The sequence below is a fragment of the Danio aesculapii genome, chromosome 7, assembly GCF_903798145.1.
Source record: "Danio aesculapii chromosome 7, fDanAes4.1, whole genome shotgun sequence".
NCBI classification, from domain to species: Eukaryota; Metazoa; Chordata; class Actinopteri; order Cypriniformes; family Danionidae; genus Danio; species Danio aesculapii.
Window position 1 is genome coordinate 50,920,605 of NC_079441.1, and position 12,625 is coordinate 50,933,229.

Below are 12,625 nucleotides of genomic sequence, written 5' to 3' on the forward strand. Positions count from 1 at the left end.
GCTGTTTTTTTCAGTAGGGTTGCCATGACAAGTTTGTTTTCTATGTAGTTGTGTGTATCTACATTTGGTCTGACTGTCACTATCGGGCCACTGTCAGAAAGATGTTCTAATGACAATAATAAAATTAAATTAATAAAAGTTTGGCAATTAAATTGTAATTGGCGTCAGATGTTTGATTATAACCACACTCTCTCTCCTAGCTACAAAGGAGAACTAGTCTAAAGTTAAAAAATGTTTGCACATGTTTAAAAATGTTTGATGAAGTTATAATTTTTGAAGGGTTAAGTAGACATGAACTGTTTTGGTGGTAGGCTAAATTGGTAATGTTCGTTTCTGCAGTAAAATGTATCGTAAACATATCTGGTAATCTTACATCTATTTGTAAGACTGTTATGATGAGTTTTATTACATGTAGGTCTAGGTGTTAGTGTTTTTTTGTAATGGTTGAACTTCACAGTAGTATTCGCATGGGTGGTATAAACAGCCTGGATTTATATTGCATTAATATTTTCTTTTTTATTTATTTTTGTCAATAAATGTTTATTTATGCTATTACTAGAATTATCTGTACTGTTTAGACATTTAATTGCATCATGTGACACACTGATTGTTTAAAATGAATTCCAATCACACCTGTATGTTGTAAGCATGATAAAGGCAAGGCAGATAGACAGATCTGTGTGATAGTGTCTGCTCCAGATCTGGCCCGATGACCAAGCAGGACTATCAGTCAGATCTGTCTGATTGTGTCTGCTTAAGACTCTGCGTAGATCCTCTCAGCTTGAGTGCCTAAATAACTAATGACAAATGACTTATTGTAAATTAAAATCATATATACTGTAAGTCATGACTGTCATTAAAATCTGAAAGTCCAGAGCTTTTTAAGTCCAGTCTATGAAATGAAATGGGTCTGTGAATATTACCAACTGAACAGGGTACATTTTAAAGATGCAAGTACATTAACTACTTTTGTGAAATTGAAAAGTTAGACTTCATATATTTACCAGAGTAACCTTTATTACTGTATCAGTACTTTTTACACAAATTGTTGATTTGTGTTCATTTTCCACCACTGACTGTGGATGAGATTTAGTTTTGATGCTTTAGGCCTGTAGTGGGCAGTGTAGCCTTTAGCTTTAAGCCAAAGTTGGCTTCCACTAATGCAAAGACACAGACATGATAACTAATTAGGCTGGACTGGCTAATAAATGTTGAATTATGTTTTTCATAAACATTTCATAGACAAGTATAAATTTAGTACATGTATGTGTCACCCTTTCCGCATCATCAGAGCATCCGCACCAAACCTGCACACGCTTCGTTTTTCCTCAGGACAGCTCTGATCCTGTTCCTGTCCATCCTGTATCAGAGTCATATGATCCTGTTATATTCACCTAACAGTTGAGGGCAAAACAGGAAGTGAGCATCCTTCATGTGAAGGTCAGAGGTCAAATACATGAAACTGAAGGGCACTTCTCTTTTAATGGCCGGATATCGACAATCCCATGTGTATGGAAAACCACTGGGACAGTCATCACGTTTTTTTTTTTTTTTTTATTGGAGAATGAGTCCAAAGCTTTTCACACTACACTTTTGCCAATGATTTATTGGATCTCATACGTAAACACAAATCAAAATGAAATGCTGCACGTCACTGAATGAATCTTATGTGGACCTTTCTAAAAAATCAGCCAAAAAGGGTTTTTTTCAGCCCTTGCTAAGTGATGAAGGCTCTTCTGGCAGTCCTGGTGTTATGAAAACAGTATGACTGCGGACGGATGGTACAAGTGGTGAAGACATCTGGATCGTATTTTCATCCCTGTCAGAGATGGAAGAATCCCCTGAGAGCTCGAGCACATCCAAACCCTGCAGATGGTAAATTAATGGCAAATCCAAGACATACTGCTCACAGCTTCACACCACATTCCAAACGCATTATTCAGAGCCACACATTTATCAGCCTGAAATAAAAAATATGTCTACAATCAGTGACACTGTAGTTATTTTACGTCAGAGAGGGCCTGGAGAAAAGCTAGCTGTTAGCATGGCACCTGCTCAGCTGGCAGAAGAAGACAGAGACAAATATCAACCAAATATCTCTCTACATCTACTTATGAACTAACTGTGATTGATATGTTGGTAGTAAAAACGTTATTCCACCTGAATACACAGTCGCTTTTGAGGGAACATCAATCTGGGGAGGTGTAGTTATGACCAGTAGAGGCTAACAACTTCAGCTTCATGCTAACCAGTCAAATCACTGTCCTGTCAATAATACTGATTTTACCTTGTGCTTATCCATGTGTCTAATACATCCTGAAGGTGTATGTGTTTTGTTGTGTGTCAAGGCTTGAATGAAGACTAGTCTGTATGCCACTAGCTGTGCAGATACCCAGGAGCTCTTCGCTAATGTGCTCAATCTGTCAGTCTGTCTACTAGCCGCATGGAACTACACTAATAGGATCATTTGCTGAGCTGTCAGGAACTGACCAAACAAACATCACATGCTCACTCACACAAAACAAAGGTGCTGCTACTGGAAGCGCATAGTAATTTTGTACAAATAATGATGAACTTGACCATTTCTTAGCAGTTAGCATTCATTTATGTGTTTTATTTAAAGCAATTGTTTATTAGTTTGGGTCGGGATTGATCCCAGGTTCCAACTACACTACTATACTAACTGTTCCCACACTCATGTGCTAGTAAGCTTTGACATAGTGTTTGGGTTAAGTCATCCCACACCTAAAGCTCTAAATGAGTCAGAAATGCCACTGGTGCCCCTTCAAAGCCAAAATGTGCATGACGTCCAAACATGATCATCACAAGTTTGTACAAAACCTGATCATCATGTTATCCAGCATGATTTAGCAATCATCTTATGCTTCGGTGAGAGCAAGTACTTCCACAATGATGTTTCATTTGTTGATATTTTACTGATCTGTGTTAGTCAATGTGAACTAATAATGGACAATACTAACATGAGACCTTGTTGAGAAGTGTTCTATTGCACAAGTATGCATTACATTATTCAAAAGCAAGAATAAAGGTGTTTATAATGTTGTAAAACATTCCATAAATTCTCCATTGATGAAAAAAATCCTGATGGAGCTTGTTTTTGACTATAGTATCAAGCAGACCCGCATAGGAAAATTTCATAATCAGGTTTTGCTCGGTCCACATGCTGCATTGAATTACGACTGGACCAAGTCTGGCTTCCAGACAAGGGCCAAACATGGACCATATCTGGGCCAGGCTCAGCCAAGTTAATAACTGATAATAGAACTGGGCCAGATATGTTGGTGTGTCACGACTGCAATGAAATTGATAAACTCATGAAGCATTATGCTGTATGCATAATGTATGTATGATTATATAAATTTATATAATCTAGCTTCAAATTAACAATAATCTACAGTACATAGAACTGAAAAGTTATATTCTTTGTTTTTTTTTATTATATCATTTCATTACAAACTGTAATAGCTCAGCCATGAGAGACATTAAACCTTTGTCTCCCTGTCTGGCTGAGCCAAAGTGATGCAAATGCTATGGGCAGGCTTTTAATGACTCTGTCTTTGTTTTTGGGTGATACTTTCAGGCCAAAGAAAAGGCCCCTTTGTTGATAAACTTGTGTGGTTAGTGACTTGGCAAGTTTTTTGACCTACCTACCTACTTCATTTGCATGCTTTGTTTAGCCATCTCCCCTCCTCCGAAGAACACATTACAGATAGGACATCTTTGTTTCAAATCAGACTTGTGATGAAACTCGCAGACTGCAGACCTGTGAGAGGCTCTTGCAGACACATGGACTTCTTGAAGACACTGTATGACTGCAGATTAACCAACACGTCTCAGTAAAGGAATTCTGCTTGTTTCAAGTCTCCTGGACTGGGTTCCTCTCTCATTCCTCATTTATTTTTTACAACACACGCTATGAGTGTCCTTTTTTTTTTAAGGGACCTGATTGGTAGAATTTAATTTCTTTATCCGAAAATAATTCAAATGTATTTTAAATGTGGGTCAAGATAGGCCAAACGGACATGGCCCACATATCAATGTTTAACATCTGGGCAAAATACTAATTTTTACATCTGGCCCAAGTATGTTGTGCTGCGTTAAAGACAATGCCACCTCTGACAAACCCGGGCCATGTTTGGCCCACATGCTGTATGCTAGTGCCAGATGAATGAAATCTGGGACCGAATTCTTTGCTACCTGAGAACGAATGGTTTTGGTTTTCACCACTGATAATTATATAAAAAGTATGGTAACACTGTAGTTTAAGGACCTATTCCCACATTTAACTATTGGTGTATTACCTGTCTATTATTAAGTTATTGGATGTTTATTAGTACTTATAAAATATGATTTTATTCTACATCCCTAATCCTACACAATACCTAAACCCAACTACTACTTTACTAACTATTAATAAGCAGCAAATTTGTGTTATTGAGCTACAAGTCTTAGTGTCTCGTTAATAGCAAGAATTGTATGATAAAATAAAGTGAGACCAAAATTCTTTTGATAATTCTCTTTCGCAATAAATATATGTTTCAATTGCAAATAAATATCCTCCAGGTGCTCCGGTTTCCCCCACTGTCCAAAGACATGCAGTACAGGTGAACTGAATAACCTAAATTAGCCGTAGTGTATCGATGTTTCCTAGTGATGGGTTGCAGCTGGAAGGGTATCCGCTGCATAAAACCTACGCTAGATAAGCTGATGGTTCATTCCGCTGTGGCGACACCTGATTAATAAAGGGACTGAGCCAAAAATAAAATGAATGAAAAAATTGCAAATAAATGCTGTTCTTTGAAATTTCTTTCATGGTATAACAGTATTGACATCAAAAAGCAGTATAATCATTTTTATCTCACTTATAATTGTAAGAATAAATGGTTCTTAAGCATGAAATCGGCATATTAGAATGATTCTAAAGACTGGAGTAATGATGCTGAAAATTCAGTTTTAAAGCATCACTGAAATAGATGACATTTTAAAATATACTAAATTAGAAAACATTCATTTAAATTTGAAATGATATTACACAATGTAACTATTGGTGGTACAACTATTATTTTTAAACCAAACGTCTTTGGTAAGCTTATGAGACTTCTTTCAAAAACATAAATCAAACTAACCCCAACATTTCAAACAGTGGTGTACATTATATCCAGATTATAATGTGGTGAGGTGGATTTTTCCCACACTTTTCCCAGTTTAGACACACTGAGCACAAAGACTCATATGGTAACTTGCCTTTAGCTGAAAGGTTATCATGCAAAAGTGGAATGTGTGTAAAAGACACAAATTTAGATCTGTGAGGTCAGCACACAGTTGAAAGGCCAGTCTGTATTTGAATATGCTCATCACGAGATTGTAAATATCTTTTGCTTTTTATTCCTCCACCATCTGCCTAAAGCTCTCACCTCTCTCATTGTACTTCTTATTCAAGCCATTTTTATTTCTGTAGTACTTTTGTGCAAACTGGGTCAAAGCAGTTTTACAAAGAAAACAGGCAAGATTTGAAAATGAGGTATGAAGTTCCATCAGTGTAATATAAGTTCACTTTATAAGGCACTGGTTTTGATCTAGTTAATAATGATTGATTTCGGTTCAATATAAATGTCATTGTTGAATTATGTAATTGTAGTAAAGCTGCATATTGTTTGGCATTGATATTGCAATGTGTGTGTCCGCAATAGTCACATCGCAAGATATGCAATGTTAAGCTGGGACAATCGAGTACACATGAGATTTGTGGAGTCATTACAACGTGTAACCATAACAGAGTAAAACTTATCATTTGCATGTGTTTTAAAGACTTTTCAAGAACTTGTAAAGCATTCGGACACAATAACATAAAGTATTGGTAACTTTAATTAAAAAATTATTGCTGATTTATTAATACAATGATGACTATACACGTTATTTTTCAGTACTAAAACTTCTGTATTTGAATACTGTTTGACTCTCTGGAAAACCATAGAGAATTGTTAATTTCCTTTTTTCTTTGCTCTATTGTAATTCTTGCAATTTTGTTTTCATACATGATTCACACCCTTACCAATATATATCATAGCAAAACAAAATATCGCAATGTCAGATTTTTCCAATATTGTGCAGCTCTAGAGTGTAGTGCAGCTATACCAATCCAACTATGATCAAGCCAAAGGTGGCAGTAGGTGTGTTTCCATTACCCTTTAAATTGCATAAACTGATAATTTGAACTGAAAAACACTTGATCAAAATATATTAAGCTTGCATGAGATGATTTCTTTAGTTATGTGGAAGCAGGGGTGCCCAAACTCTTATGAAGGGCCATAAAAAACCAAAAACCAAAGTTGATTGAGGCTAGTGGGCTGAAGGCAAATATAGGTGGGGTAATTTACCAAGAGCAATTTCCTAATTTATTTAATAATGTTTAAAAATGACTAAAAAACATTGCTCTATATTAACTTATACAGTATTTTTATTTATTTAAAATGTATAATGAACTTATGGAGTAAAAACAAAACAATCTCATTAATAACAAAACTACATTAGTTTTTGCCTTGATTTGCTTGCAAATGTCTTCTGCATAGTCCTTAATCCATTGAGTGATAGTATTTATATTTTTTAAAATCTGATTCATTTACAACATTTAATTGAAAGATTTAATTTCAGTATGCCTATTTTGTAGCTCAGCAACAGAACAAACAAAAAAGGTAACGTCAAGGTAACGTGTTCGGGGGGTTCGAAAGACCCACCCCCCACTGACAAAGTCCAGAATTTGGATCCTGTATGAGACCATTTGTCCCATTTTAGACAGTATGCCATCATAAATTGTAAAAATAACCGATATAAGAAGGCTTTAATATGTGCAAATGGACAAAGTCTGACTGAGGAATGAGTTATTCGTCTATAGGCTACGGTTTTTCTAAACAAGTTTTAACAGATTTTTTATATGATGGATGATAATAAATTTGTATTTTAAAAATGTTTCATATTTCTTTATTTAAAATATTTAACTCGAAATTCTAATCTCATAACAATTTTTATAAAACTGTAATAACTTAAATTGTAAATAAACACTTTGTATGAAAATAGCATGGTAAACAATTTGACAAAATTATAGGAAATATCTGACAAGATTAGTGCGTAAAATGTCACTACAATGCAGTATTTGAATCTATAATATAATAGAAAATGAAGCGAATAACTGCAAAAAGATCCACCTTTTGAGAAAAAATAATCACCCCCTTTAATAGGCTGGTTACGGGCATGACAATGTGGTGTCAAATCAGCCTTACATAAAGAAAATCATGAAAAAATAGAAATAAAAATAGGATAAAATTACTTCCTCAATTTTTCAGATTATCTATAAACTAGATTTTAGCATATCAGGCAGGAAGCAGAGTGGTGCTAGAATGCTGGTGTAGTTCAGGTTAGATAAAAAAAAACTGATTCAGTTCACTTTAGTACAAATTACTGCAATTAAAACAACCTATAGGTGTCACCATGATTTTTCCTTTTTTGATGAATTGTGAGAGTTTTATTCACACATTTGTTAAATGGAATTACCATCTTTTCTCAACAGTTTTGATCAACATTTAGAAATTATTACAAACGTTTTGCAGAAATTAGTAATATAAACTCTCAAGTGGTAAGGACCCAGCAAGCATTTTCTGTTTTTAAAAGATAGACGTCTAAACATTAATGTCTTGGCTAAAACAATGCTAACCCTACTGAAAAAAAAACAGCTTAAACCAGCCTAGGCTGATTGGCTGGTTTTAGCTGGTTGACCATCCTGGTTTTAGAGGGGTTTTGGCCATTTCCAGGCTGGTTTCCAGCCATTTCCAGCCTGGTTTTAGCTTGTCAAGCTGGAAAATGACCAGTTAAAACCAGCTTGACCAGCCTACGCAGGCTGGGAGCCCAGCCAAAACCAGCTATGTCCAGCTTAAACCAGGCTGGTCAAGTTGGTTTGAGCTGGATTTAGCTGGTCATTTTCCAGCCTGACCAGCCAAAACCAGGCTGGAAATGGTTGGAAACCAGCCTGGAAATGGCCAGACTGGCCGACCTTTAAAACCAGACTGGTCAACCATCTTAAACCAGCCAACCAGCCTAGGCTGGTTTAAGCTGGATTTTTCAGCAGGGAAGCGTGGGCAAAATCTAATAGACGTCAAGAATAGGCCCAAACTAGACTAATCATCAAATAGACAGAAATGAATGACTACAGTACACACGTACAGTTTGTAATCTGTCTATTTGACCACTAGTCTAGTTTTGGGCTATTCTTAGACGTAGATTTTCACTGACAGCCCAGGTTTGGCCTCGTTTTAGCCAAGCTGTCTACGTTTAGACGTCCATTAGACGTCTATTAAACACAAACTTGCTTGCTGGGGAATGACAACTCCACTAGTTGACTAAATGAAATGAACAAGAACCCATTGGAGACCCAGCTTCTTCAGTACCACACTTTCAGTTTTGCATGTGGGTTAATGTTTTGATTCCTGTGTTGGGATTTCGACAGGAATGCACTCGTAAGCGCACACAGCAACCCTCTCTGCCAGCGGGAGGACGGAGCTGACGATGAATGACAGTCCGTCTGACACACAGGGAAGGAAACTCACTCAAAGCCCTGCTCGCGCTATCAGTGTCAGGCTCCTCCCCTTCTGCATGCGCGTCACTGTCGTGTGAGAGGGTTTACTTGAACTGAAGTTTGATCTTGGCAGCCCCGGGGCTGATTTACATGAGTGCATGGCAGATGGAGAGGACAGACAGACCTGCCTCTCGCTCTTTATCCTGCCCTGCTTCTGTCTGTCCGTCTCATGCTCTACCTGCCTGAAGAGCCTGCGCGCATTTCCACAGTCTGCTCCTGTCTGCCGGTCTGCAGGTTCAGTCCAGCGTGTCTGTGAGTCAATTTACATCTTTAATGAGAAACGATTTGTGTCTGACTGCGTCTGTAGTATTTTACTCACATACATATTAGACTTTTTTCGGTGTGTAGAATATATTAGACTTTTTTTTCGGTGTGTAGAGTATATTCAGTGTGTGTGTAAATACAATGATAAACAGCAGTGTGTTTAGGAAATAGCGATACTAATAGTGTTTACAGAAGTCTGTGATGCCACAAGTGTTTGTTTGAGACAGGACACAGTGTGTTTTGTGTTTGTTAATGTGGTTAAATCTGGATTTCACATGCTTAACTGCCGGCTACTGCTTACTGTTTTGGGTAAAGATGAGCAGTCCTTCCACTGTGTATGTTTACTCATGTAGAACAATTCTGTCTACATAAGGGTCAATGACAGGATGTTTACTCTTTCTTTGTCTATGTTATCTTTTATTCATTTATTGAGTGGTGGACAAGTTTTCAGCTTCTAAAATGTGTTAATTAATTACTTTTTGGGGATATATTAAATTGGGCATGAAATTAAAAAGTGTGGAAATACTACTAAATCATTTATTAATCAAATATCAATACACATTTAGATTTTTTAGTAATGTATCAGCAAATAGTATATATTGCAACTGAGCTACCATAAGCTAATGATGCACTGCTGCGTTTTTATTAACTAACGTCAAGAAAGAGTAATAAGAACTGTTTAAAAATATCTAATGTTGACCATTAGATCTTACTGTAAAGACTGACATGTCTGGGTGGTGTAATGTTTCTTGTAATTTTGAAAAGCAGTGAAATATTAAACTGTTAATATCTGAAAGACTTTTCGATGAATACAAATTTGGTTTATAACCATCAGGGTTCTTTATTTTTTCTCTTTTTATTAAAACAGCTTAATATTTCACTAATTCAACCACATTTGTTACAGAAAATATAACTGATTTTTTAAATATATGAACACTACTGATACAAATAATAGAAATAGTTTTATCTTATTTTAGACTGATTAAAAGAGTATAACTTTATTTTACAAAATGTTGCCTATTTTATGAGACCGAGAGCAGTCTCTAGCACTTGTTACCACTCTACCTCTAGTTGCATGCTACCATAAGATTATGAAGTTACCTTACAGTACCTTCTGCAAAGTGGACTTTAACATTTTTTCATGTCAGATTCAACAGACTTGAAACATAAAACAGACCTCAGATTCCTTTGGATTCAGTTGTCTGTTGTTGACTTTATCCCATCAGGTACATGAATTTAACCACAGATTAGACCACCAGACAGCACCACACGCAGAATGATGACTTTGGTGTCTTTCTCTCAGAAAAACTTTCTTTAGAGAATAATGCATATTATAAAGTGCAATTGAGGGATACTGCCAGGCTAAATCAATCTGAGCCATGAAAAGATCCCTCGTTGGAAATCTTTGCACTTCTTTTAATGCAAATGTTAAGTAATTGTTTTTAAGCTGTGTGAAAGAGATGCTCAGTTTAAAGGTATATATTTTAATGGCTTTTTATTTGTTGTTGTTTGACACAGTATAGCTCTAATGGATTACTCAGAAGAGCAAACTGTTGCTGTTTTATTTTCTCAGTTTTCTTTCAGTTCTCTAAAAGCTCACAGAGATCAGATGGGGTTTGGTGTGTTGCTCAAGAGCAGAGAACTTTGTATGTAACTTTGTATGAGCCACTCAAATAATGCTGGAGCAGTTTATCTTCATGCATAATAATACACACTTGCATTATGCACATTCATATGCACTTAGGCGCAGCAAAACAATTAATGCAAATTTTCCCCAGATGTACATAGTTGAACAATAGAATTTTATCAAAGATATATGTGTATAAATATATGCATATGATCTGATTTTGTTCCTTTGATACAGTAAGAACACCAGGAACGTTACTGGAACTGTTATACAAACACTTTGAAATTATTTAAAAAGGGGCATCTGGAAACCATCAGCATGTTTCTAAATACGAGTATTTATATTGAGGTTCTCATGAGGGACCACGAGCCAGCTTTTAAGGATCAGGAGACAAATATGGTCAGGGCTCAAGAAGTATATTAAGTGGAAATCGGACAGGAATTCTGAAAGGAAATAAGAGCACGGACCGAGAAAGACTTTTTAAGGAATCAGCTATTGTTTGCTCTGGATGGATGGCTAAGAAAATCTCCTCAAAATGAAGCGAAGCAGTTTCGCAAAACTGTTTACGTTATTGTTCTAGTACTCAAGAATGGTCTTGCAACAATATTTATGGACCCCTGATGTTTTTGTCTGGGTCTTGTCTTGCACTCAGGTATGTCTGCACTTGGATTACTCTTCTCAGATAAGAATGCATGAATCTGATTTGCACATGGATATGTTATTGCAGCTATTTTTAGGTCCACTGTCAAATTTTGGCAAATTGAGAATTAGATTTTTCAGGATGTTACATTTTCCCATTTAGATTGTGTGTATATATATATATATATATATATATATATATATATATATATATATATATATATATATATATATATATATATATATATATATATATATATATATATATATATAAATCACACTTTTGATAATAAAGGGGACATCATTGGATCTAGGGATGGGCGATTTGGCCTAAAATCTAAATCTTATTAATGAATAGATTGATGAATGATTAGTTTATTTATTTTTTGCCTTCATAGTTCACTGACAAGCTTTGTACAGTTAATATACTGATATTTGAATGAAGGGTTCATTACCTGATTTTAAAATTATTGAAGGAAACACACACTATCTACTATCAATGATTATTTACAGAACATCAAAACACACATTGCCTAAAACGAACATTCACTTTTTCCTAATAAAATTGTTTAAATAGATTCCTTGCACTTATGCAAACAAAATAAATTATTTTTAATGTTTTTCATATTAAAAATAGAAAATAAGCAGGATCTCTTCTAAATAAAATAACTGGATATGTAACTATGTATATCATGTCAATAAACTTTTAAAACGTGTATTTTTTTGCATCTTCTGTAAACAAATATTTTAATGTAAATAATAATTTTAATGTAATGGAAAATATGCCGTCTCAAGGCATCTCTGGCACAGCTTCCAATCATCGTTAATGGTAAGAAGTAATAAAAAAAAATCGACCTGGAAAAATTTGATAGATTTTATGTTCTTAATGTCAATTTCGATTACTTTTTGATTAATCGCCCAGCCCTAATTGGATCTATGGAAAAAATCTGGATAAAAGAATCTGTGAAAACATTTGAATAATCTTAAGAACCCTTTTCTCTGTAAACAATTTTATTTGTAGAAAGTCAGGTATTTATGAATGTAAAAGTTTCTTTTTGAAAACACTGATGCCAAAAGATTATTTACACTCTAATAAAATGCTGGGTTATTCTAATATGGACTAACCCAATCATTTGATTAAAAAGTGACATTTAAATTTAACTGAAAAGTTAACTTAAAGTTGGGTTTGTCAATATTTGACATTGGGTTACAACAACCCAGCATTTTTAGAGTGTATTTTTTAAACTGCAGGTTCATTACCATATGAAAAAAAGGTAAGTACATTATTAAAATGCTGAAAACCCTAAGAGGAAAAAAAAGTTATTTTAACTGTAAAGAGTCTCAGGGGAGACAAAAATAAGTGTGAAAACGCCATAATGGCACCTTTATTTTTAGCATACTGAATGTGACATAAGAGCAGAGCTGATTAATTGCTATTATTGTTTGGT

The 12,625-nt window shown here is 35.2% G+C and overlaps 1 protein-coding gene across 3 annotated transcripts in view; it reads left to right on the top strand.

Moving 5' to 3' along the window:
* arhgap36 (Rho GTPase activating protein 36) overlaps positions 1 to 12,625 on the top strand; it is a 106,864-nt gene that overhangs the window by 26,093 nt on the left and 68,146 nt on the right. Inside the window, exon 1 of one of the 3 annotated variants that reach the window (XM_056462124.1) lies at positions 8,705 to 8,899. The exons of the other annotated variants lie outside the window; for them this stretch is intronic. The gene's annotated coding sequence lies outside the window, so the exon portion shown is untranslated. Of the gene's footprint in view, positions 1 to 8,704; positions 8,900 to 12,625 lie in introns of those variants that run through there. 3 annotated transcript variants of the gene reach the window in all.